The sequence below is a fragment of the Salmo salar genome, chromosome 10 (assembly GCF_965601325.2).
Source record: "Salmo salar chromosome 10, fSalSal1, whole genome shotgun sequence".
In the NCBI taxonomy this organism is placed as follows: Eukaryota; Metazoa; Chordata; class Actinopteri; order Salmoniformes; family Salmonidae; genus Salmo; species Salmo salar.
In genome coordinates, this window is record NC_138300.1 from 111,862,383 (window position 1) to 111,890,014 (window position 27,632).

General features: G+C 43.3%; 1 protein-coding gene and 1 non-coding gene across 2 annotated transcripts in view; both read right to left on the reverse strand.

The window, feature by feature from the left end:
- Positions 1-27,632, reverse strand: part of LOC106561536 (carbohydrate sulfotransferase 8) — a 123,897-nt gene that overhangs the window by 42,290 nt on the left and 53,975 nt on the right. The window lies entirely within an intron of this gene.
- LOC123724973 (U7 small nuclear RNA) lies at positions 4,738-4,790 on the reverse strand. The gene has a single exon (XR_006757450.1). It is a non-coding gene; the product is annotated as a U7 small nuclear RNA (small nuclear RNA).

The following is a 27,632-nucleotide window of genomic DNA, read 5'->3' on the forward strand; positions in this document are numbered from 1 at the left end:
TGAATATGCCGATTTGGCTCTCGCCTTCTGTAAGAAGACGACGACTCAATTACCACCCCATCGACTGGGGGATTGTGCGATAAATCTCCTGGTAGACACAGCACATGTATCCCCTGTCGCAAGAGGAGACAGGGACTATGGAAACATATGTTTGCGAATCTCTGGGGCAGGGGTAAATTCGGCCCTCCACTTCACCTGCCTCCTCGAGTTTCTTTTTTGTGAAGAAGAAGGATGGAGGTCTGCGCCTGTGTATTGACTATCGAGGCATTAACCAAATCACTGTGAGGTACAGTTACCCGCTGCCTCTCAAGGCCAGTGCGATCGAGTCAATGCACGTGGCGCGCTTCTTCACAAAATTAGATCTCAGGAGCGCTTACAACCTGGTGCGTATCCGGGAGGGAGACGAGTGGAAGACAGCATTTAGTACCACATCAGGACACTATGAGTACCTCGTCATGCCATACAGGTTGATGAATGCTCCATCAGTCTTCCAATCCTTTGTAGACAAGATTTTCAGGGACCTGTACGGGCAGGTTGTAGTGGTGTATATCGATGACATTCTGATATACTCCGCTACACGCGCCGAGCATGTGTCCTTGTTGCACAGGGTACTTGGACGACTGTTGGAGAATGACCTGTACGAAATGCCTGTTCTTCCAGCAGGCCGTCTCCTTCCTAGGGTATCGCATTTCCACATCAGGGGTGGAGATGGAGAGTGACCGCATTTCAGCTGTGCGTAATTGGCCGACTCCCACCACGGTAAAGGAAGTGCAGCGGTTTCTAGGTTTCGCCAACTACTACCAGAGGTTTGTCCGAGGCTTTGGTCAGGTAGTGGCTTCCATCACCTCACTGCTGAAGGGGGGACAGGTGCATTTTGCAGTGGTCGGCTGAAGCGGACAGGGTTTGTGGGTTTTTCACACCTGGTTTCAATTCCCCCATTACATGTTCATTATTTAACCCTCTGTTTCCCACATGTAATTGTGCGTGTTTGTTCTATGTTGATGGCTGTATCTGACGGCTGGTATTTTGTTGCCGGGTTTTGTAATATGCACCCATGTAACTATGTGTCTGTCTATCCCTGTTCTCTCCTCTCTGCACAGGCTGTACAAACGCTTCACACCGCGTGGCCGCTTCCACTCTAACGTGGTGGTCCCAGCGCGCACGACCCACGTGGAGTTCCAGGTCTCCGGCAGCCTCTGGAACTGCCGGTCTGCGGCCAACAAGGCAGAGTTCATCTCAGCCTATGCTACCCTCCAGTCCCTTGACTTCTTGGCGCTGACGGAAACATGGATTACCACAGAAAACACTGCTACTCCTACTGCTCTCTCCTCATCTGACCACGTGTTCTCGCATACCCCGAGAGCATCTGGTCAGCGGGGTGGTGGCACTGGAATCCTCATCTCTCCCAAGTGGACATTCTCTCTTTCTCCCCTGACCCATCTGTCTATCTCCTCCTTTGAATTCCATGCTGTCACAGTCACTAGCCCATTCAAGATTAACATCCTTATTCATTTATCGTCCTCCAGGTTCCCTTGGAGAGTTCATCAATGAGCTTGACGCCTTGATAAGTTCCTTTCCTGAGGATGGCTCACCCCTCACAGTTCTGGGTAACTTTAACCTCCCTACGTCTACCTTTGACTCATTTCTCTCTGCCTCCTTCTTTCCACTCCTCTCCCTTTTTGACCTCACCCTCTAACCGTCCCCCCTACTCACAAGGCAGGCAATGCGTTTGACCTCATCTTTACTAGATGCTGTTCTTCTACTAATCTCACTGCAACTCCCCTCCAAGTCTCCGACCACTACCTTGTATCCTTTTCCCTCTCGCTCTCCTCCAACACTACTCACTCTGCCCCTACTCAGATGGTATTGCGCCGTCGCAACCTTCGCTCTCTTTCTCCTGCTACTCTCTCCTCTTCCATCCTATCATCTCTTCCCTCTGCTCAATCCTTCTCCAACCAATCTCCTGATTCTGCTTCCTCAACCCTCCTCTCCTCCCTTTCTGCATCATTTGACTCTCTATGTCCCCTATCCTCCCGGCCGGCTCGGTCCTCCCCTCCTGCTCCATGGCTTGACAACTCATTGCGAGCTCACAGAACAGGGCTCCGGGCAGCCGAGCGGAAATGGAGGAAAACTAGCCTCCCTGCGGACCTGGCATCTTTTCACTCCCTCCTCTCTACATTTTCTTCCTCTGTTTCTGCTGCTAAAGCCACTTTCTAACGCTCTAAATTCCAAGCATCTGCCTCTAACCCTAGGAAGCTCTTTGCCACCTTTTCCTCCCTCTTGAATCCTCCTCCCCCTCCCTCCTCCCTCTCTGCGGATGACTTCGTCAACCATTTTGAAAAGAAGGTTGACGACATCCGATCCTCGTTTGTTAAGTCAAACGACACCGCTGGTCCTGCTCACATTGCCCTACCCTATGCTTTGACCTCTTTCTCCCCTCTCTCTCCAGATGAAATCTTGTGACTTGTGCTCTTCTCCAGACCATTTCCGGAGACCTTCTCCCTTACCTCACCTCGCTCATCAACTCATCCTTGACCGCTGGCTACATCCCTTCCGTCTTCAAGAGAGCGAGAGTTGCACCCCTTCTCAAAAAACCTACACTCGATCCCTCCGATGTCAACAACTACAGACCAGTATCCCTTCTTTCTTTTCTCTCCAAAACTCTTGAGCGTGCCGTCCTTGGCCAGCTCTCTTGCTATCTCTCTCAGAATGACCTTCTTGATCCAAATCAGTCAGGTTTCAAGACTGGTCATTCAACTGAGACTGCTCTTCTCTGTGTCACGGAGGCTCTCCGCACTGCTAAAGCTAACTCTCTCTCCTCTGCTCTCATCCTTCTAGACATATCTCGGAGTCAATCACCACCTTCTGGAGACACCTGAAACCCCACCTCTTTAAGGAATACCTGGGATAGGATAAAGTAATCCTTCTAACCCCCTCCCCCCCAAAAAAATATATAGATGTACTATTGTAAAGTGGTTGTTCCACTGGACATCATAAGGTGAATGCACCAATTTGTAAGTCACTCTGGATAAGAGCGTATGCTAAATGACGTAAATGTAATGTAATTTTCGTGGTACCGGTATATTTCACACACCGTTGTATTGTTTCTATACTGGTGTTTTTGTGTATTAAATACCTTGTCCCCGCATCTCAGCTCTCCTGCTCCTGACTCCTTTTCACCAGTTACCCAAAGCCTTGACAACCATGCTCAAATGGATATTCACTGTCTCCTTTTTAAAATGTTTTACCCATCTACCAATAGGTGCCCTTCTTTGCAAGGCATTTGGAAAACTCCCTTGCCTTTGTGGATTAATCTGTGTTTGAAATCCACTGCTCGATGTGTGGGGTACAGAGAGGAGGTAGCCATTCAAAAATCATGTTAAATAATATTATGGTATATGTTTTTTAAAACGTCAAATCCATACCAAAGCATCCAGGGTTGTATAGAGTCTAGACAGTCTTTGTAGTCCTGTTGGGGTTGTATAGTAAGTCGCTCTGAATAAGAGCGTCTGCTAAATTACGTAAATGTAAATGTATAGTGTCTAGACTGTCTTTGGAGTCCTGTTGGGCTTATATAGTGTCTAGACCAAGGATGGGCAACTTTGATGGGGGTGGAGGCCACAAAAAAAACAGAACTCATCATAAGGGGTCACAGAGGCTCGTGGGTCTGCGTACCCACATCCATACGCACCCCACCTTGCGAGCAAAACATTTTAGCGGTCTCCCTCTTGACAGTGAAGAGGAATGTTTTTAGTTATAACGTTTTTTTTTTTTTTATGGTCCGCGGGTCTACTAAAAGGGGGGCCAGTTGCCCACCCCTGATCTAGACTGCCTTTGCAGTGCAGCCGTCTGTTCAGACAGTGTCTGTGTCGTGACACAGTGTAGACGCTCTACATTCCATGACTCTGCCCAGCCGACAGGTCACAGTGTCTTCTCTGCTGGACGGTGTCTAGTCTATTGTGTCTCTGCCAGTTCTTTTTAGAATTAATCAACACTTTGGACACTCTCCCTCGTCTTCGCCCACATTACAACGCCCTGCCAACACCGTGCCTTACTGCAGCTCCTTCATCTCTTCCCCTTCCTTCCCTCTCTCTCTTTCTCTCCCTACCTACATCCCCCACATTGCAACCCCCTACCTTCCCACATGAAAAAATAGTATAGTATATTTAAGCAATAAGGCACCTCAGGGTTTGTGGTATATGGCCAATATACCACGGCTAAGGGCTGTTCTTAGCACAACACAACGCGGAGTGCCTGGATACAGCCATTAGTCGTGGTATATTGGCCATATACCACAAACCCTGAGGTGCCTTATTGCTATTATAAACTGGTTACCAACATAATTAGAGCAGTAGAAATAAATGTTTTGTCATACCCATGGTATACGGTCTGATATAACACGGCTGTCAGTCAATCCGCATTCAGGGCTTGAACCACCCAGTTTATAATGTCTGATATACCATGGCTGTCAGCCAATCAACATTCAGGGCTCGAACCACCCAGTTTATGATATGGAATAAATTAACAGTTAACTATAGTATAAATACTGTAGTAAAATAAAATTGTAGTATATACTATAGTAATTAAAGAAGTGGATTTGACGATTGTAGTATACTGTAGAATTTACTCTACTGTTTTTGCGCTGTAGTATACTGTAGTATTTACTGTAGTGTTTAGGCAGGCATTACTGTAGCATTTACTATAGTGTTTTTGTTATATTACATTTGACATAGAAGCAGAGGCTTTCTCCTTGAGGAAACCTACTTGAGAAATACTAAAAGAGCACATTTTTCATAACCTGTCGATAGGTAGGACTGGGGTCTGAACAGATAGTTCAGCACTTCTACCATTTTCTATAACCTGTGGGGAACACAATGTATGGTCTACACTGAGTATACAAAATATTAAGTACACCTGCTCTTTTCATGACATACTGTAGACTGACCAACTGAATCCAGGTGAAAGCTATGATCCCTTATTATGTCACTTGTTAAATCCAGTTCAATCAGTGTAGATGAAGGGGAGGAGACAGGTTAAAGAAGGATTTTTAAGCCTTGAGACAATTGAAACATGGATTGTGTATTTGTATCACTCAGATGGTGAATGGGGAGAGCCTTTGAATGTAAGAGCCTTTGAACGGGGTATGATAGTAGGTGCCAGGCGAACCGGTTTGTGTCAATAACTGCAATGCTGCAGGGATTTTCACGCTCAACATTTTCCTGTGTGTATTAAGAATGGTACACCATTCAAAGGACATACAGCCAACTTGACATAATTGTGGGAAGCATTGGAGTCAACATGGGCCAGGATCAGTGCATACTTGTATATTTCTTACTTATGGCTGGCGCAATGTAGGATATGTGGGAGAAGAAGGGAATGTGCAAATTAAATACTGTAGTATTTACTATAGTTAAAACAGTGTAGTGTTTTTGAGGACAATATTGTAGTATTTACTGTACATTTTTGCACAAGTTCTCATCCAGAGCGACTTAAAGGAGCAATTAGCTCTAAGTGCCTTGCTCAAGGGCACATATATATATTTTTCTGTTGGCTAGGGGATTCGAACCAGCGAGAATTCAGTGACTTTCCCAACACTCTAACCGCTTGGCTACCTGGTGCCCTAAAGTATTCTACAGTATACTACAACATTCTATAGTAAGTACTACACATGATCGAGATATACTACAGTGTGTAGTATAGTTTTCTACAGTATACTACAGTTTACAACATAATTCTATAGTAATTACTGTAGTACTCTATAGTAAACTGTAGTATTGTGGGTGGGTTACCCCCTCCATCTCTACTCCTCCCTTCCTCCCTCTCTCCCTCCCTCGCCCACATTGCAACACCCTGCCAACACCGTACCTTACTGTGTCCCATTTATCTCTCCTTCCTTCAACACCTTGCCTATGCCCTCAATATATCCTTTCTTCCTGCCTTCTTTGTTTGACTGTACAGACCTGTTGGTGTGTTTAAGTCTCAGAGGATTTCAAATATTTTGTGTTTTAAGTTCACTGTGTTTCGGGCCCGGCTCCATGAGGGGGCTTATCCTCCTCAGTTGAAAATTGTGCCTCTTCAGATTTATGTCCTTATATAAAAATACCCCAAAAGTTAAATGATCGAGTGGCAGGTTGGTGCAAAATCTCCGCTGTCAGCACAATGGTCAGAGCACACAGCAGTGTGCGTAGAAGGGCTATGGAAAGCCTATGGGGCAGTTAGGTATGACTCCTTTGGGTTTCCATAAAAAGTGGGGAAAAACTTGAATAATGTGATATGCCTCCCCCTGTAATATTTTATTTTTATTTGTAAGAGCAGGTTCAAGTTTACCCTTGAAGTTGCTTCACTCACTTTGCCTCACACCACACCACTACAGAGTTAAGTTAGCTTCTTTGCTAGCTGTAAAAAGCATTAGTGTTATTAGCCTTAGCCTATTTAGCTAGCTCGAACCAGCTAATCTGCCACTGCCACGATGGATATAAAAAATTGGCTTCGACAAATTACCCAAACAAAGCCAAAGGAGAAGGGGACCCCTGGCTACTGCGTCAGTGGTTGTTAAAAGAAGTGACAGCATTGTGAAGTTCCTCTCTGACATAGAATACATGCATTCGTACAACCCAGAAGTAAGACTGGAGGCTACAGGGCTGCTGAAGGTGGTGACTGACCCCGGCCTTCAGTTTATAGCCACCATTGTGCAAGTCTTCTCAATCCTCCAAAGAAATGACTCCAGGCATAAGCAAACAGATTTTTACACTGTGGTCAAAGTGGTCCGCAGTGTGTTGGAGGGCGTTGTGAAGCTGAGGTCCACTGATGCACCAACAACTCCAAGCAAATGACAACGTTATGTACAGTTGAAGTCAGAAGTTTACATACACTTAGGTTGGAGTCATTAAAACTCGTTTTTCAACCACTCCACAAATTTCTTGTTAACAAACTATAGTTTTGGCAAGTCGGTTAGGACATCTACTTCGTGCATTGCAAGTCATTTTTCAAAAAATTGTTTACAGACAGATTATTTCACTTAATCACAATTCCAGTTGGTCAGAAGTTTACATACACTAAGTTGACTGTGCCTTTAAACAGCTTGGAAAATTCCCGAAAATGATGTCATGGCTTTAGAAGCTTCTGATAAATGATGTCAATTAGCCTGAGTCAATTGGAGGTGTACCTGTGGATGTATTTCAAGGCCTACCTTCAAACTCAGTGCCTCTCTGCTTGACATCATGGGAAAATCAAAAAGAAATCAGCCAAGACCTCTGAAAAGAAATTGGAGAGCTCCACATGTCGGGTTCATCCTTGGGAGCAATTTCCAAACGCCTGAAGGTACCACGTTCATCTGTACAAACAATAGTACGCAAGTATAAACACCATGGGACCACGCAGCCGGCATACCGCTCAGGAAGGAGACGCGTTCAGTCTCCTCGAGATGAACGTACTTTGGATAAGTGCCATGACTTCAAGCAAAGAGGCACTGAGTTTGAAGGTAGGCCTTGACATACATCCACAGGTACACCTCCAATTGACTCAAATTATGTCAATTAGCCGACCAGAAGCTTCTAAAGCCATGACATCATTTTCTGGAATTTTCCAAGCTGTTTAAAGGCACAGTCAACTTGGTGTATGTAAACTTCTGACCATCTGGAATTGTGATACAGTGAATTATAAGTGAAATAATCTGTCTGTAATCAATCGTTGGAAAATTGAATTGTCAGTCAATGGTCAGTCAATGCGGAAAATGTAAAGAACATTGAAAGTTTATTCAAGTGCAGTTGCAAAAATCATCAAGCGCTATGATGAAACTCTCTCTCATGAGGACCGCCACAGGAAAGGAAGAGTTACCTCTGCTGCTGAGGATAAATGAACTTGAGTTACCAGCCTCAGAAATTGCAGCCCAAATAAATGCTTTACATAGTTCAAGTAACAGACACATCTAGACATCAACTGTTCAGAGGAGACTGCGTCAATCAGGCCTTCGTAGTCGAATTGATGCAAAGAAACCAATACTAAAGGACACCAATAAGAAGAAGACAATTGCTTGGGCCAAGAAACACGAGCAATGGACATTAGACCGGTGGAAATCTGTCCTGTGGTCTGAAGAGGACAAATTTGAACATTTTGGTTCCAACCACAGTGTCTTTGTGAGATGCAGAGTAGGTGAACGGATGATCTCCGCATGTGTGGTTCCCACCGTGAAGCATGGAGGAGGAGGTGTGATGCTGTGGGAATGCTTTGCTGGTGACACTGTCGGTGACCTATTTAGAATTCAAGGCACACTTAACTAGCATGGCTACCACAGCATTCTGCAACGATGTGCCATCCCATCTGGTTTGCGCTTAATGGGACTATCATTTGTTTTTCATTATGACAATGACCCAACACACCTCCAGGCTGTGTCAGGGTTATTTGAAGAAGGAGAGTGATGGAATGCTGCATCAGATGACCTGGCCTCCACAATCACCCGATCTCAGCCCAATTGAGATGGTTTGGGATGAGTTGGACCGCAGAGAGAAGGAAAAGCAGCCAACAAGTGCTCAGCATATGTGGGAACTCCTTCAAGACTATTGGAAAGGCATTCCAGGTGAGCTGGTTGAGAGAATACCAAGAGTGTGCAAAGCTGTCATCAAGGCAAAGGGTGGCTACTTTGAAGAATTTGAAGAATACTTTGAAGAATCTGGGGCGGCAGGTAGCCTAGTGGTTAGAGCGTTGGACTAGTAACCGAAAGGTTTCAAGATAGAATCCCGAGCTGACAAGGTGAAAATCTGTCATTCTGCCCCTGAACAAGGCAGTTAACCCACTGTTCCTAGGCCGTCATTGAAAATAAGAATTTGTTGTTCAAATCAACCAGTGTGTTTTTCCCCGTGCGCCTGCTTTTCTATTCCATTTTTCTTGTCCTCCCGGTTTTGGCCTTTGCCTGTTTTTCTGGACTCCATTCCCACCTGCCTGACCATTCTGCCTGTCCTGACCTCGAGCCTGCTTGCCATTCTGTACCTCTGGAACTCTGAACTGGTTTTGACCTTCTGCCTGTCCACAACCATTCTGTTGCCTACCCCTTTTGGATTGTTAATAAACATCTTGGACTCTAATCATCTGCCTCCTGTGTCTGCATCTGGTTCTCGCCTTGTGCCCTTATAATTACATGATTCCATATGTGTTATTCCATAGGTTTGATGTCTTCACTATTATTCTACAATGTAGAAAATTGTAAAAATAAAGAAAAACCCTTGAATGAGAAGGTGTGTCCAAACTTTTGACTGGTACTGTATATATGAGAGGGGGTCAGTGCTTTAACCTGTAAAGTGAGCTCATGGTTTGTTTGGCACCATTCCACTCAACCCCACACTCACCCACACACACAGTCCTCTGTAATGTATTATTCATTGCGCTTTGTGTTATTCATATGACAGTTGTTGAGCTCACGTCTATTCAAGGCAACGGCAAGCGATATGATATAAAGCAAGGCCTCAGAGAGAAAAAATCTTTTGAATAAAACATCAGGAGGAACTAATCTGTTTAGGTAAACGACCAGATGATTACTGTGAGAAATGTACAACTAAATGTTAAAACACTGGATGCTTTACAGTCTGAATACACAGGCTACAGGCTGCAGACACAGAGAGCAGACCACTAATAAAGTGACGAAGGAGCGCACTCCAAAATGTGTCTGCAATAAATATAAATTCCTGAACCTTCCTTTATGATATCAGTAACGTGACAAGGTATTTATACTGAACAAAAATATGTGTTTACATCCCTGTTAGTGAGTATTTCTCCTTTGCCAAGATAATCCATCTACCTGATAAGTGTGGCATGTCAAGAAGCTGATTAAACAGCATGATCATTACACAGGTGTACCTTGTTCTGTGGACAATAAAAAGGCCACTCTAAAATATGCTGTTTTGTCTCACAATACAATGCCACAGTTTTGAGGGAGCGTTCAATTGGCATGCTGACTGCAGGAATGTCCACCAGAGCTGTTGACAGAGAATGTAATGTTAATTTCTCCACCATAAGCCGCCTCCAACCATACCTGCGGAAGTTTATTGGGGGTGCTGCATTTTTTCGCCGACTTGGGGGGTGAGAGAACAGCAAAAACAAACAAAAATGTCCCATGGACATTATCACTGCAATATATTTGGTTTAACATCTGTGGAATGGCGTGTACAATGTACTACTCAACCCCATCATACTTAGGCTAAATTGACTAATTTAGCCTACTTGTGGAACAGTGCAACATGAAGTAGATGCATAATACACGCTATCAAGGCTGACTTCAAATACCGACATCAATGTGAAAGTAACCGGAGCATAAAACAGCTGACTGCAAATGCAAACTATGCCAGATAAATCCTACACATGCATTGAAATAAAAGGTATGCATCAAAGGAATGACTTAGGCCTACAATCGACAGGGACACATAAAGACAAACAAACTCAACCAAGGAATGAAGAAACATCTACACACTAAGCGCCTCGGTACAGGTAGGCATAGTGGAGCTCCATGGGATGTGGCTGAATGGACAGCGTCTCTGTCAAGTAGCCAGCTAGAATTAGGCTATTCAGTTTGTGGGCAGTTAGACATTTTCTGGGCACAGTTGAGTAGCCTACAATGCTTAAATTAAAATGATAACTGGCACGTAGATCTTTAGAAATTAAAGGATCAATTGTAAATTGTCACTCATATGAAAAAGGTTGCAGACCCCCTGCTATAGGCTATAGGAAATTACCCTTGTGTAACGGCGCATACAGTGTACTATGACATTGTGATTGTCTCATGTGCTCCACACGAAAATTGTTGCTCTGCATTCAGAGATGTTCCTTATAATGTGTACGCTCAGCTCATTTTTGTATTTGCCTGTCTGCATTATTCGCAATGGAATAAGACTGCTCTGAGAATATTAATATTGCAACATAGTAGCCAACACAGAGGCGGCCGCAAACATTTTTCCCCAGACCAGCTTGTCTCTTCTGATATTATTGTGTTGCCTATGCAGCATCTGGGTGCTCATTATGTACAAAAACAGCCCTACATCCACACTATAGCTAAATAACTTAGCTATATTGAATGATGTTTTGCCTGCAAGATTGATCTGTTAGAATATCACATTTTAATTCAGGAAGATGGACAAGTAAGACTGATAGAGTGAGAGGTGGAAATGCATTATACCAGAGGCAGGTAGGCTACAGGTAGGGGTGCAGGCAGAGGATGCTTATGTAGGCCTATAGCGACAAGTTAAAAAAGTTATCCCAACTAGGTTATCATTAATTATTTGCACATTTGTTATAGCCTACAATTGTTATTGTCTTTGAAGCCAAAAAGAAGACATGTATTTTGGGGAAATGCTCTAAATAGCAAATTGTTCAGTTATTTTCATACCAATAGACCTACATTAAATCAAAATTGCACTAGCATACTAGGTGAATAAATGAAAATAACAATTAGGCTTACAGCTTTCACAACCTATATTTTAATAACAATAAAACAGCTTTTGGTTTCTAATGGTCACCAAAAAGGAGGGACCCCCACCTCCCAATTCTCAATTAAATTAACCCCTGGCTATCAGATTACAACAAGGCTTACAAGGCCAATTTCAAATGCCAACATCAAATTCAAAGCAATCGGCGCACTGCCTAAACAGCTGACCGGCAAAGCAAATGGCACTGTGTCTGCCCTCTGCTTTCTAAAAGTGACAGAAAAGGAGCACAGGCTGGTAGCTACTCTCCGAGGAATGCTCTCCATGGTCCTAATGTCTGCCATTACAGTAAACAGCCATTGCATTTTAATTGTGTTTATTTTTATTTTTTATTAATATATATTTTTTATTCCCTTATTTTCGAGGGGTGCTCCAGCATCCTCAGCACCCCTCCTTCCCAGGGCTATGTCTCCAATGTCAAGTTTGAGAATTTGGCAGTACGTCCAACCGGCCTCACAGGTTTCCCGAAAGAATTCCCCTGTATTTAGCGCCATCTATCATTCCTTCAATTCTGACTAGTTTCCCAGTCCCTGCCAATGGAAAAACATGCCCACAGCATGATGCTGCCACCACCACCATGCTTCACTGTGGGGATGGTATTCTCGGGTGATGGGAGGTATTGGGTTTCCATATGTTTGGGGAGTCTCCCACATGCCTTTTGGCGAACACCAAACATGTTTGCTTATTTTTTTCTTTAAGCAATGACTTTTTTCTGGCCACTCTTCCGTAAAGCCCAGCTCTGTGGAGTGTACAGCTTAAAGTGGTCCTGTGGACAGATACTCCAATCTCCTCTGTGGAGCTTTGCAGCTCCTTCAGGGTTCTCTTTGGTTTCCTTGTTGCCTCTCTGATTAATGCCCTCCTTGCCTGGTCTGTGAGTTTTGGTGGGTGGCCCTCTCTTGGCAGGTTTGTTGTGGTGCCGTATTCTTTCCATTTTTTAATAATGGATTTAATAGTGCTCCGTGGGATGTTCAAAGTTTTGGATATTTTTTATAACCCAATCCTGATCTGTACTTCTCCACGACTTTGTCCCTGACCTGTTTGGAGAACTCGTTGATCTTCATGGTGCCGCTTGCTTAGTGGTGTTGCAGACTCTGGGGCCTTTCAGAACAGGAGTGTGTATACATACTGAGATCATGTGACAGATCATGTGACACTTAGATTGTACACAGGTGGACTTTATTTAACTAATTATGTGATTTCTGAAGGTAATTGGTTGCACCAGATCTTATTTAGGGGCTTCATAGCAAAAGGGGTGAATACATATGCAAGCACCACTTTTCTATTTTACATTTTTGGGGATTTTTTGAAACAAGTTACTGAAATCAGTTTTACCTAATTTCTACCAGCATGTGCAACCAGAGGAAAAAAACTGTAGACCACCTTTATCCACACACAGAGATGCATACAAAGCATTCCCTCGCCCTCCATTTGGCAAATCTGATCATAACGATATCCTCCTGATTCCTGCTTACAAGCAAAAACTAAAGCAGAAAGAACCAGTAGCTCACTCAATACGGAAGTGGTCAGATGATGCAAATGCTAAGTTACAGGACTGTAGCTAGCACAGACTGGAATAGGTTCCTAGATTCTTCCGATGGCATTGAGGAGTAGACCACATTTGTCACTGGCATCATAAATAAGTGCATTGATGATGTCGTCCCCACAGTGACCGTACGTTCATACCCCAACCAGAAGCCATGGATTACAGGCAACATCCACACTGAGCTAAAGGGTAGAGCTGCCTCTTTGAAGGAGCAGGACTCTAACCCGGACGCGAATAAGAAATCCTGCTATGCCCTCCGACGAAGCATAAAACTGGCAAAGCATCAATACAGGACTAAGATTGAATCCTACTACACCGGCTTCGATGCTCGTTGGATGTGGCAGGTCTTGCAAACTATTACAGACTACAAAGATCATCTGATGCAGCACTCCATCACTTTCCTCAGTAAAATAGCCCTTATACGGCCTGGAGGTGTGTTGGGTCGTTGTCCTGTTGAAAAACAAATGATAGTCCCACTAAGCCCAAAACAGATGGGATGGCATATCGCTGCAGAATGCTGTGGCAGCCATGCTGGTTAAGTATGTCTAGAATTCTACATAAATCACAGACAGTGTCACCAGCAAAGCACCCCCACACCATAACACCTCCTCCATGCTTTATACGGTGGGAAATACACATGTGGAGATAATCCGTTCACCCACAACGCGTCTCACAAAGACAACGGTTGGAACCAAAAATCTCTGATTTGGACTCATCAGACCAAAGGACAGATTTCCACCGGTCTAATGCCCATTGCTCGTGTTTCTTGGCCCAAGCATGTCTCTTCTTCTTATCGGTGTCCTTTAGTATTGTTTTCTCTGCAGCAATTCAACCATGAAGGCCTGATTCACATAGTGTCACAGGCATCGTAGTGAACAGACCAAGGCGCAGCGTGTTGAGTGCTCATCTTTTATTTTGAATGAAAGCACTTCACAAAGAAAAACAAATGACAGCCAAACAGTTCTGTCAGGTATACTCACACACTAAACAGAAAGCAACCACCCACAAAACCCAAAGGAAAACAGGCTGCCAAAGTATGGCTTCCAATCAGAGACAACTAAAGACACCTGCCTCTGATTGGAAACTATACTCGGCCAAACATGGAAAACGAAACATAGAAATAGAAAACTAGAACAAATTCCCCTAGAACCAAAAAACCCCAAAACACACAAAACAACCCACCTGCCACGCCCTGACCATACTAATATGGCAAATGACCCCTTTTACTGGTCAGGACGTGACACATAGTCTCCTCTGAGCAGTTAATGTTGAGATGTGTATGTTACTTGAAGTCTGTGAAGCATTTATTTGGCCTGCCATTTCTGAGGCTGGTATCTCCAATGAACGTATCATCTGCAGCAGAGGTAACTCTGGGTCTTCCATTCCTGTGGCATTCCTAATGAGAGCCAGTTTCATCATAGCACTTGATGGTTTTTTCGACTGCACTTGAAACTTTCAAAGTTTTTGAAATGTCCTTATTGACTGACCTTCATGTCTTAAAGTAATGATGGACTGTCATTTCTCTGCTTGTTTGAGCTGTTCTTGCCATAATATGGACTTTGTCTTTTACCAAATAAGGCTATCTTCTGTATACCCCCTTACCTTGTCACAACACAACTGATTGGCTCATATTCCACAAATTCACTTTTAAGGAGGCACACCTGTTAATTGAAATGCATTCCAGGTGACTACCTCATGAAGCTGGTTGAGAGAATGTCAAGAGTGTGCAAAGCTGTCATCAATGCAAAATGTGGCTATTTGAAGAATGTCAAATATAAAATATATTTAGATTTGTTTAACACTTTTTTGGTTACTAAAAAATTCCATTTGTTATTTCATAGTTTTGATGTCTTCATTATTATTCTACAATGTAGAAAATAGTAAAAATAAAGAATAACCCTTGAATGAGTAGGTGTTCTAAAACTTTTGACCGTAGTGTACATGAGAATTCTATTCATTGACTACAGCTCAGCATTTAACACCATAGTGCCCTCAAAGCTCATCACTAAGCTAAGGACCCTGTGACCAAACACCTCCCTCTGCAACTGGATCCTGGACTTCCTGACGGGCCACCCCCAGGTGGTAAGGGTAGGTAACAAAAAAAAAATCAAAAAAAAAAACAACACATCTGCCACGCTGATCCTCAACACTGGGGCCCCTTAGGGGTGCGTGCTCCGTCCCCTCCTCTACTCCCTGTTCACCCATGACTGCATGGCCAAGCACGACTCCAACACCATCATTAAGTTTGCCGAAGACACAACAGTGGTAGGCCTGATCACGACAACAATGAGACAGCCTACATGGAGGAGGTCAGAGACCTGGCACTGTGGTGCCAAGATAACAACCTCTCCCTCAACGTGATCAAGACAAAGGAGATGATTGTGGACTACAGGAAAAGGAGGGCCGAGCACACCTCCATTCTCATCAATGTGGCTGTAGTGGAGCAGGTTGAGAGCTTCAAGTTCCATGGTGTCCACATCACCAACAAACTATCATGGTCCAAACACACCAAGACAGTCGTGAAGAGGGCATGACAACGCCTATTCCCCCTCTGGAGACTGAAAAGATTTAACATGGGTCCTCAGATCCTCAGGAAATTATACAACTGCACCATCGAGAGCATCCTGACTGGTTGCATCACTGCCTGGTATGGCAACTGCTCGGCCTCCTACCGCAAGGCACTACAGAGGGCAATGCGTATGGCCCATTACATAACTGGAGCCAAGCTTCCTGCCATCCACGACTACTATACCAGGTGGTGTCAGAGGAAGGCCCTAAAAATTGCCAAAGACTCCAGCCACCCTAGTCATAGACTGTTCTCTCTGATACAGCATGGCAAGTGGTACCAGAGCTCCAAGACTAGTCATAAGACTCCCGAACAGCTAAACAAATGGCTACCCGGACCATTTTTACGCTGCTCTATGCATAGTCACTTTACCTCTACTTACTGTACATGTACATATTACCTCAATTACCTGGACTAACCTGTACCCCCGCACGTTGACTCTGTACTGGTACCCCCTGTATATAGCCTTGTTACTGATATTCTATCGCTGCTCTTTCATTATTTATTTATTGTTATTTATTTTTTAACTTCAGTTTATTTTAGTAAATACTTTCTTAACACTTATTTTTCTTAAAACTGCATTGTTGGTTAAGGGCTTGTAAGTAAGCATTTCACTGTAAGGTCTACACCTGTTTTATTCGGCGCATGTGACAAATAAAATTTGATTTGATTTGAAATGCTCACCTTCGATAGCCACTGGCACGCTGGAGAAGTGTGCTCTTCACAGATTAATCCCAATTTCAACTGTACCTTGTCACAACACAACTGATTGGCTCAAACTGTACCTTGTCACAACACAACTGATTGGCTCAAACGCATTAAGAAGGAAAGAAATTCCACAAATTCACTTTTAAGGAGGCACACCTGTTAATTGAAATGCATTCCAGGTGACTACCGGGTAGGTTGCAGACAGCATTTTTGGCGTCATGTGGGCGAGCGGTTTGCTGATGTCAACGTTGTGAACAGAGTGCCCCATGGTGGCGGTGGGGTTATGGCATGGGCAGGCATAAGCTACGGACAACGAACATGATTGCATTTTATCGATGGCAATTAGAATGCACTGAGATACCGTGATGAGATCCTGAGGCCCATTGCCGTGCCATTCATCCGCCGCCATCACCTCATGTTTCAGCATGATTATGCATGGCCTATTATCGTAAGGATCTGTACACAATTCCTGGAAGCTGAAAATGACCCATTTCTTCCATAAATTAGAGCCTAATGAATTTATTTCAATTGACTGATTTCCCTATATGAAGTGTAATTCAGTAAAATCTTTGACATTTTTGCATGTTGCGTTTTATATTATTGATCAGTGGAGTTAGTTAGTTCCTGAGATCTACACCAGTAAGACTTTGATCATGAACCACAATGTGAGGAAGAGAGTCAATATTTCTGTACAGGCTGATGAGCGGCTTACTTGTTGACAATGCAGTGTGGGTGACTTTCAAGAGGATTCTCTATGGACTATTTGAGAACAAAGGTACTATTTATGGCAGAGGAACGAAACAGGCACTCTCTGTGTACAGTATCAATCCACACGCCTGCATAGTGTAGCACACTGTAGCACTTCTCTTCTGTATATCAATCCAATAGCCTGCTGCATAGATACCACTTTACATTAACCCTGTCATAAGTAGCGTAATGGTTAGACACATCTTCTCTAGTCATCCTGGCCTCACAACACAAGCGACTCTTTTTATTCATAAAAGTACAGACTGCAATCTGATTGAGATGCGCAACATGTACTCATGAATGACTAAATCGAATGGTATCCCACTACTAGTCTATCAAAACACAGACCTTTTATGTACCCCTTGACATGTTCGCTCATAAGGAAATGGCCATAAATTGAATTGGAGCCCAGTGTCAGAAAGGTGAAAAAGACAATTAAGACAGCATGGCAGGAAGTCGTTTTATTGAGATCCGCTAACAGCATGAGATAATGTGTTGTGGTCCAGACTCCAGCTAAAAGCCAGACTAATGCATTTCACCCAATCAATCACTGTGTAACTGTGTGATGTTATGAAGACTTCAGACTGCGTCAATTTGATTACTAGTGATGCATCCCAAATAAGGCCCTATTCCCTATTTAGTGCACTACTTTTGACAAGGGCCCATAAGGGTGAAGCCCATGAAACTGGAGTGTCTAGACCAGGGGTCTCCAACCTTTTCTAGCACAAGCTACTTTTAAATTATGTTGTTAGCTACTATATTTCCTAGCTTTCAAATATACTCTCTTTGTATTTTCACAAATTCTGTTTTCTCTCATTTATTTTTAACTCTCAAAATTACCATTATTTATAGAGAAACAATGAAATGTGACATTCTGAGTCGATGTCAATGGTTAAATCCCATCTGAAGACTATTTTTGAGGGCAGTAAACAAACAGACACATTTTGATTTGAGTGTAATACCCCTTAAATTGTGCATTTTGTTTTGCACGAGAGGAATGTGCTGGTCTAGCGATGTTTTTGCTGCTGCATATGTCATGACAGAGTTTGCAAAACAAAGCCCATCCGATTCATACAATTAATCATTATATAGTTCTGCCAGGTAAGCTAACTTCGCAGTTAACATTTATTTGAGAAGGTTTTGGGGAAAGTCTTTCTGTCTACCCAGAAGACAGAAAGACCGGTTGATCCATTGGGCCCACACGTCACCCTCATCTGGTCATCCTGGGATCGGTCGAACAGTGCGCTGTTTGAGCGGGAGGTACTGGTGGCCTACCTTGGCTAAGGATGTGAGGGTTTATGTTTCCTCCTGCTCGGTGTGAACCCAGTGTAAGGCTCCTAGGCACCTGCCCAGAGGGAAGCTACACCCCTTACCCGTTCCACAACGGCCGTGGTCGCACCTGTCGGTGGATTTAATAACCGATCTCCCCCTCCCAGGGTAACACCGTGATCCTGGTCATTGTGAATCGGTTCTCGAAGTCCTGCTGTCTCCTCCCTCTGCCCGGTCTCCCTACGGCCCTACAGACTGCGGAGGCCTTGTTTACGCACGTCTTCCGGCACTACGGTGTGCCTGACAATATAGTGTCTGATCGAGCTCCCCAATTCACGTCTAGGGTCTGGATGGCGTTCATGGAACGTCTGGGGGTCTCGATCAGACTTACCTCAGGGTTTCACCCCGAGAGTAATGGGCAGGTGGAGAGAGTAAACCAGGATGTGGGCAGGTTTCTGCGGTCCTATTGCCAGGACCGGCCGGGGGAGTGGGTGGCGTTCGTGCCCTGGGCCGAGATGGCACAGAACTTGCTTTGCCACTCCTCCACTAACCTCCTTCTCTTCCAGTGCGTACCGGGGTACCAGCCGGTTCTGGCACCGTGGCATCAGAGTCAGACCGAGGCTTCTGCAGTGGACGACTGGTTCAGGCGCGCGGAGGAGACATGGGAAGCTGTCCGTGTTCACATTCAGCCGACCGTGCTGCGCCAAAAAGAGAATGCGGACTGCCACCGCAGTGAGGCCCTGGTGCCGGGTCTGGCTCTCGACCCGAAACCTGCCCCTCCGCCTGCCCTGCCGGAAGCTGGGTCCGCGGTTTGTGGGGATATTTAAAGTCCTGAGGAGAGTGAACAAGGTTTGTTATAGGTTACAGCTTCCCCCCGATTACCGTATTAACCTCTCGTTCCATGTGTCTCTCCTCAGGCCCGCTCCAGGAGTCTGAGGTGCAGAGGTCCCTCCGCCCCCTCTGGACATTGAGGGGGCCCCGGCATACTCCGTTCGCTCCATACTGGATTCGAGGCGTTGGGCGAGGGGCCTTCAGTATCTCATGGAGTGGGAGGGGTATGGTCCGGAGGAAAGGTGCTGGGTTCCGGTCGAGGACGTGTTGGACCCTTTAATGCTGCAGGAGTTCCACCGTCTCTGTCGGGATCGCCCTGCGCCTCACCCTCCGGGTCATCCCAGAGGCCGGTGTCGACGCGCTGCTGACTCAAGGGGGGGGTACTGTCACGACTTTCTCCGAAGTCGGTCCCTCTCCTTGTTCGGGCGACGTTCGGCGGTCGACGTCACCAGTCTTCTAGCCATCGCCGATCCACCTTTCATTTTCCATTTGTTTTGTCTTGTCTTCCCACACACCTTGTTTCAATTCCATTAATTACATGTTGTGTATTTAACCCTCTGTTCTCCCCATGTCCATGTCCTTGTCCGGTATTGTTTATTGTAAGTGCTTGTGCACGTTATGTCTGGTGTGCGTCGGGTTATGTACCCATTTATTGATTGTTCTGTTTTCCGGTGGGTTTTTATTATTAAACTGTGCCGTTGGAAACACCGTTTTTGCTCTCCTGCATCTGACTTCTCTGCCGCCAGTACGCACCCCTTACAACGTTTCATTGAAACGTTGCAATAACATTTCTGTGTATCAGTTGTCAGGACGTTACCTGATGGTCCCAAAGAAACGTTCGCCCTCCCCAAAAAAGTTCTTACACATCACGCACCTTTGCCAAACCCATCTAAAACCTGATTGGTGAACCACTCACAGCTCTATCTGTCTTTTGACAAGGTCAGGATTACTCACACACAGTATTTTTAACCTACAGTGTTTTCAACTTACATATTTAACACACAAATACATTGTGCATATTCATTTATACAGTAATTACTATTCAAAAAAAGACAAATGATATTCAACATGTATTTATCTAGGATTTGAAGGCATTTAGATTTTCCTGCTATACCACCATGTCTGTGTCAGTTATCAGTTACTTTGTTTATTCTCTCACCATTGATTTGATTTACTTATTTCAACAATTTAAGGGCTTTATGTATAGTTGTCTAATGTTGGTGGGTTATATTAACCTGTTCAATGATACTCCTGAATCACAATGATCAATACAAGTTTTTATTGAGTATACTTTTGACAGAGCTGAGACTTACTTCAAAGTGCATTTACCCTGTTGCTTACACCTATCAAGTTATTTCAGATTTACAGTGCCTAGGGAGGAGGGGTTAGGGTCTTTTCTGGACAGGGCCTAACTATACTTTCTGAATAAGCATATGCCATGGAGATATAATTTATTGGGATAGTGGTTAGGGTGGTTGTTATTGGTGCTGGTGGCCTGAGTTTGAGATCTGCTATGGGAGTCAACCTATTCTCATATTCATAGTAATATACAGTACCAGTCAAACGTTTGGACGCACCTACTCATTATTTTACTATTTTCTACATTGTAAAATAATAATGAAGACATCAAAACTATGAAGTAAACATATAGAATCATGTACTGTAGTAACCAAAAAAGTGTTAAACAAATATAAAATATATGTTATATTTGACATTCTTCGAAGTAGCCACCCTTTTCCTTCATGATAGTTTTGCGCACTCTTGGAATTCTCTCAACCAGCTTCACCTGGAATGCTTTTCCAACCGTCTTGAAGGAGTTCCCACATATGCTGAGCACTTGTTGGCTGCTTGTCGTTCACTCTGCTGTCCAACTCATTCCAAACCATCTCAATTGGGTTGAGGTCTGGTGATTGTAGAGGCCAGGTCATCGGATGCAGCACTCCATCAATCTCCTTCTTTGTCCCTTACACAGCCTAGAGGTGTGTTGGGTCACTGTCCTGTTGAAAAACAAATGATAGTCCCACTAAGCACAAACCAGATGGGATGGCGTATCCCTGCAGAATGCTGTGGTAGCCATGCTGGTTAAGTATGCCTTGAATTCTAATTAAATCCCAGACAGTGTCACCAGCAAAGCACCCCCACAACATCACACCTCCTCCTCCATGAGTCACAGTGGGAACCACACATGCAGAGATCATCCGTTCACCTACTCTGCGTCTCACAAAGACACGGCGGTTGGAACCAAAAATCTCAAATTTGCACCGGTTTAATGTCCATTGCTCGTGTTTCTTGGCCCAAGCAAGTCCCTTCTTATTATTGGTGTCCTTTAGTAGTGGTTTCTTTGCAGCAATTCGACCATGAAGGCCTGATTGACACAGTCTCCTCTGTACAGTTGATGTCTAGATGTGTCTGTTACTTGATCTCTGTGAAGCATTTATTTGGGCTGCAATTTCTGAGGCTGGTAACTATAATGAACGTATCCTTTGCAGCAGAGGTAACTGTTTAATCATAGTGCTTGATGGTTTTTGAGACTGATCTTGAAGAAACATTCAAAGTTCTTGAAACTTTCCATATTGACTGACCTTCTTGTCTTGAAGTAATGATGGACTGTCATTTTTCTTTGCTTATTTGAGTTGTTCTTGCCATAATATGGACTTGGTAATTCACCAAATAGGGCTATATTATTTATACCACCACTACCTTGTCACAACACAACTGATTGGCTCAAACATATCAAGAAGGAAAGAAATTCCACAAATTAACTTTTAACAAGGCACACCTGTTAATTAAAATGCCTTCCAGGTGATGACCTCATGAAGCTGGTTGAGAGAAGTCCAAGAGTGTGCAAAGATGTCTTCAAGGCAAAAGGTGGCTACTTTGAAGAATCTCAAATATAAAATATATTTTGATTTCTTTAACACTTTTTTGGTTACTACAAGATTCCATATGTGTTATTTCATAGTTTTGATGTCATCAGTATTATTCTGCAATGTAGAAAATAGTACAAAGTACAAAGAAAAACCCTTGAATGAGTAGGTGTGTCCAAACTTTTGACTGGTAGTGTAATTTTAAGTAAATAAAAAAAGGAATTGAATTTTAAAAAGCCTAAATGCTAAATTTATAGGCATGTTTTTGAAGTGATATTCATGATCTGTTGTTGAAATGCTGAACACTCCTATCAGCCTACTACGTAGCGTGTCACAAATGCTTCACAATTATTTTTTTTAAATATGCCTAGTTTCCTGAATCAAGACACAAATGGCAGGCTATAATAATATAGCCTAAATAATACATTTTCGTTCCTTCTGAGGTTACCTGGCATGCTCCTGACTGATTTTGAGTTAGTATTTTGTTTAATACGCTGTTGAAATGTTGAACGTCAATTGATAGTGACAGAATCACAAATTACTTCCCAAGCAAAGCCCATTTTTTGTCTCCTCGGCTATAGAAGGTTGTAGCGCAGCCTCAGAAAAACCAAAGGTATTCCATATGCATCGGAGTCATGTCTTTCCCCTGTATTTTACAGCTTGTTTCTAGCATAAAGGGTTGCGCACTAAAGCGTCGTTATATCAGGTCCATACATCTAAAAAGAATCTTAAATTAACAAGGGGTAGTCCTATGCTTTTAGCCATTTTCTTTAACAAAAGCCCCAATACCTTCACATTCCCTCACATACCCCCTCAACTCAAGCCCTAGTTTTAACTTAACACGCCATCCCTTCACTGATACTCATATATTTAAGGAGTGCATGGTGTCTGAAGGAATTTGCTGACAAAATCTATGGATAGTAGACTAATGAATTTGGCCTTCTCTAATTAGCCTACTTTCAGCACACATGTGTATTATTGTAAGTTTTGTAAATTACTCGAACATGGCTTATTGTGAGGTCAATAACTCTGATAAATACTGTAGCTTAATTATGGGCAGGGAAACATTGTTTTTATTAATTAACATCTATTACAGCGGTAGCAAAATTACCTCTAGTCCTCCTTCCCATCTTCGTGCTCTCAAGCTCGTGCGCATAGATATTGCAGTGTCTCTGTATCAGCCTGAGAAAGAAACAGCCCGCACCTTGGCAATGTTCCTCAGGTGGTAAAATGCTATTTTGGTCGCATTCTCAATGTGTGATTCAACATTTAGTTCAGAATCTAAAATAACACCTTGTTTTTTTTACCTGGTGTTTTATGTTAATTGCTCGTGAATTAAAATGTGCATCTAGATTCCTCGGTCTTGCTTTGACTTAGCTGGAGGAAGTTGTGAGCCAACAAAGTATTTAAATCACTAATGCAGTCTAATAATTTATTTGTGGAGCTAAAATCCTCTGGTAACACAGAAATGTCAAGTTGTGTATCGTCTCCGTAGCAGTGAAAATCGATGCTGTGCTCTCTGATAACATTGCAAAGGGGTAAAATATATTTAAATTGTAGTGGAGCGGGTCGAGAGTTTCAAGTTCCTTGGTATCCACATCACCAACGATCTATCATGGTCCATACCCACCAAGACAGTCGTGAAGAGGGCACAACAAAACCTTTTCCCCCTCAGGAGACTGAAAAGATTTGGCATTGGTCCCCAGATCCTCAAAAAGTTCTACAGCTGCACCATCGAGAGCATCCTGACCGGTTGCATCACCGCCTGGTATGGCAACTGCTATGGCATCTGACCATAAGGCGCTATAGAGGGAAATGCGTATGGCCCAGTACATCACTGGGGCCAAGCTTCCTGCAATCCAGGACCTATATAATAGGCTGTGTCAGAGGAAAGCCCAGAAAATTGTCAGAGACTCCAGTCACCCAAGTCATAGACTGTTTTCTCCACTACCACACAGCAAGCAGTACCGCAATGCCAAGTCTAGGACCAAAAGACTCCTTAACAGCTTCTACCCCCAAGCCATAGGACTGCTGAACAACTAATTAAATGGCCAACGGACTATTACCTATCCCGGCCAACAGCTCTGCAACCCCCGCAGCAACTTGCCCAAGCCCCCCACCCCCCCACTTCTTCTTCACCCAAAGCTGATGTTCTGAAAGAGCTGCAAAATCTGGACCACTACAAATTAGCTGGGCTAGACAATCGGGACCCTCTCTTTCTAAAATTATCCGCCGTAGTTGTTACAACCCCTATTACTAGCCTGTTCAAACTCTCTTTCGTATCATCTGGGATCCCTAAAGACTGGAAAGGTGCCGCGGTCATCCCACTCTTCAAAGGGTGAGACACTCTAGTCCCAAACTGTTATAGACCTATATCCATCCTGCCCTGCCTTTCTAAAGTCTTCGAAAGCCAAGTATAACAAAAGAATCACCGACCATTTTGAATCCCACCGTACCTTCTCCGCTATGCAATCTGGTTTCCGAGCTGGTCATGGGTGCACCTCAGCCACGATAAAAGACAGTACTGTGCAGCCGTCTTCATCGACTTGGACAAGGCTTTCGACTCTGTCAATCACTGCATTCTTATTGGCAGACTCAATAGCCTTGGCTTCTCAAATGACTGCTTCGCCTGGTTCACCAACTACTTCTCAAATAGAGTTCAGTGTGTCAAATCGGAGGGCCTGTTGTCCGGACCTTTGGCAGTCTCTATGGGGGTGCCACAGGGTTGGATTCTCGGGCCGACTCTTTTCTCTGTATATGTCAATGATGTCGCTCTTGCTGCTGGTGATTCTCTGATCCACCTCTACGCAGATGACACCATTCTGTATACATCTGGCCCTTCTTTGGACACTGTGCTAACAAACCTCCAAACGAGCTTCAATGCCATAAAACACTTCTTCCATGGCCTCCAACTGCTTTTAAATGCAAGTAAAACTTAATCCATGCTCTTCAACCGATTGCTGCCCGCACCCGCCCGCCCACGTAGCATCACTACTCTGGACGGTTCTGACTTAGAATATGTGGACAACTACAAATATCTAGGTGTCTTGTTAGACTGTAAACTCTCCTTCCAGACTCATATCAAACAAAATCAAATCTAGAATCGGCTTTCTATTTTACAACAAAGCCTCCTTCACTCATGCTGCTAAACATACCCTCGTAAAACTGAATATCCTACCGATCCTTGACTTCGACGATGTCATTTACAAAACAGCCTCCAACACTCTACTCAACAAATTGGATGTTGTTTATCACAGTGCCATCCGTTTTGTCACCAAAGCCCCATATACTACCCACCACTGCGACCTGTATGCTCTCGTTGGCTGGCCCTCACTTCATATTCGTCGCCAAAACCGCTGGCTCCAGGTCATCTATAAGTCTTTGCTAGGTAAAGCCCTGCCTTATCTCAGGTCACCATAGCAACACCCACCCATCTATTTTACAATAGTTATATTTTGTTTGGTTTTAGTCCTGGCCTTTCTCTATTTCTGATGTCCATCCGGTTCTATTTGTATCTGTGCTATTTTACAAAAGTTCCAAACCTATATACATTCCACAGACCCTGTATGTTTTACATTTGATATCTTGTTGTTATTAGTCCCACCCTTCAGCTCCATTCAACCCCTCCCATCTATCTCCTGACACCATCAATTCTGGATTTCTATTTGCCATATATTTTTCAACTGTGCTGTGATGCTTCACAAATGTACTGAACCTTTCTATTCTCATACTTTCTACAGATTGTAATTTAAAGATAGTAATTTAAAGATAAACATTTTGCTAAAATAATTATTATATTATTGATTGACTGACTACTCAGTATTGCTGTCTGCAGCGTTAGTTCTAGGTAAATGTTGCAATTCTTAAGCCATTCCTGGACCTGTGACCAAAAATGAGATACATATGGAGAGTACCAAAATAAATGATTTAATGACTCTGCCTCCTCACAGCAAAATCTGCAGAGCTGGGAATATTGTATCCCCCATATATATAACATTCTTTTGGTTGCAAGAATTTTGAATCCGGCGTCGTTTTGCGTGTCAAATCATAAACCATGTGCCATGGAATCGGTACATCGAAAATCTCTTCCCAACTATTCTGTAATTTATCTGGCACAGCTGTCAATTTTTTGGTCCTTAAATGAAACTGGTATATATTTTTACTTATAACAATTTTCTTTAACCATTGTTGGTCTTTAATGCAGGGCCGACAGACAAGTTCCTTACTTTTTCCACCTTCCACTTGCCTCTTCCATTTTTGTGGTAATGCTGCAATTAGTTGGTTGTAATTTGGGGTAGAGCAGACATTTCCATATGTCTGTGTTAGCTGCATGTGTGACAAAACTCCACCAGTCCTATATGATATAATTTACAAAGATTATAACTTTTTTTTGAAATGTATTGAAAAACACGTTTTTTTAATCAATTAGTATATATGAGTTTAACCACAATATTTGTTGTATTATTTGTTCTGTCTTTTCAGGTGGATTAAACTGAAATTGCAAGCTACTTTCTAAGGCTTGTTTAAAAAATAACAACAGTTTTGAGATTTCATTTTCAAATAACTGAAAGTGAGCAGTTGTAATCTGAAAAAGGCCATTCTTGAACATGGGGTGAGACATTCTTACTAATTTACTAGAGAACCATTTCGGATTTAAGCATAACTTTTGTATGAATGATGCCTTTAGTAACGATGGTCATTATGGCCAAAAAGTTATATTTTTGTTTCATCAGACCAGAGGACATTTCTCCAAAAAGTACAATCTTTGTACCCATGTGCAGTTGCAAACCGTAGTCTGGCTTTTTTATGGCGGTTTTGGAGCAGTGGCTTCTTCCTTGCTGAGCGGCCTTTCAGGTTATGTCGATATAGGACCCATTTTACTGTGGATATAGATACTTTCGTACCTGTTTACTCCAGCATCTTCAAAAGGTCCTTTGCTGTTGTTCTGGGATTGATTTGCACTTTTCGCAAAAAAGTACGTTCATGTCTAGGAGACAGAACACATCTCCTTCCTGAGCGGTATGACAGCTGCGTGGTCCCATGGTGTGTATAGTTGCATACTATTGTTTGTACAGATGAATGTGGTACCTTCAGGTGTTTGGAAAATGCTCCCAAGGATGAACCAGACTTGTGGAGGTCTACAATTGTTTTTCTGAGGTCTTGGCTGATTTCTTTTGATTTTCCCATGATGTCAAGCAGAGGCACTGAGTTTGAAGGTAGACTTTGAAATACATCCACAGGTACACCTCCAATTGACTCAAATTATGTCAATTAGCCTACCAGAAGCTTCTAAAGCCATGACATCACTTTCTGGAATTTTCAAAGCTGTTTAAAGGCACAGTCAACTTAGTGTATGTAAACTTCTGACCAACTGGAATTGTGATAAAGGGAATTATAAGTGAAATAATCTGTAAACAATTGTTGGAAAAATGAATTGTGTCATGCACAAAGTAGATGTCCTAACCGACTATAGTTTTTTAACAAGAAATTTGTGGAGTGGTTGAAAAAAAAGTTTTTTGTGATCCAATACGTAATATCATTTATCATAATTTGGTTTTAATCCAGAATCCAGGCTGTGGAGGGATTCTATTTAAGGTTTTGAAAGAAAACATGAATCATCAGCGTACAATGAC